The sequence below is a fragment of the Palaemon carinicauda genome, chromosome 7 (assembly GCF_036898095.1).
Source record: "Palaemon carinicauda isolate YSFRI2023 chromosome 7, ASM3689809v2, whole genome shotgun sequence".
NCBI lineage: Eukaryota > Metazoa > Arthropoda > Malacostraca > Decapoda > Palaemonidae > Palaemon > Palaemon carinicauda.
Genome location: NC_090731.1, coordinates 105,274,367 through 105,275,185, shown reverse-complemented (window position 1 = coordinate 105,275,185; position 819 = coordinate 105,274,367).

Below are 819 nucleotides of genomic sequence, written 5' to 3'. Positions count from 1 at the left end.
ATGGACATTATAAACTGTCTTACTCAGTTAAGTGAACTTAAGCATGATATTTGACATGAGTGCCAGCATATTTATGCGTAATGTTTTTAGTAATAACATACATAATGAAATTCCCTATTTTCATAGAGTGGCAATGTTTCTCTTGCAGACGAAACCTATTTATTTTGTTATTACCATTATGCTTTTTATGTCTATGTCTAGCATAAATATATGATTAAATCATAACTCCTGTGTTTCTTGTAAATAAACTATGGAAGGAATCTTTGTGTCTCTTTCGCCTTAAGGTTATTTTATTATATTCAGAGCATCCTTGAATCTCTTTTTGATCTTGAGGGACAAGCTCCCTTGTCATGCAAACAGGTAGGTTTGGTTGTACTATGTTTACTGTATTATGATTCCTACGGAAACATAAACTTGTCTGACTGATCCAGACCTGGGAGGTACATACTCTATTCAGCACCTGGTACAAACTACACTTTACGTTTATATGACACAATATACTTCTGCTTGTTAAATTGTTCCTTGAACTCACAATCCTCGGGTTTTTTCCTAGAGTCTATACAGACTTTCCCTGTAGGGGGCAGGAAGAACTGGCATATGACATGCTCAGTTGATTGATGTATTGCGGTAACATCAAGTGTCTTTGGTCTTTATGTCCAATTAGTAAATAGTCAACTCGAGATAACAGCACAATTAAATCCACAGATACATTAATGCTCTGGTAAACTTCCATCAGCACGACATGGCCTAAGCCCAAAAAAACGGAATTTGATCGTTGTGAAAAATCTATTTTTGGGTGAAAGAGCCATGTCGTCCTGA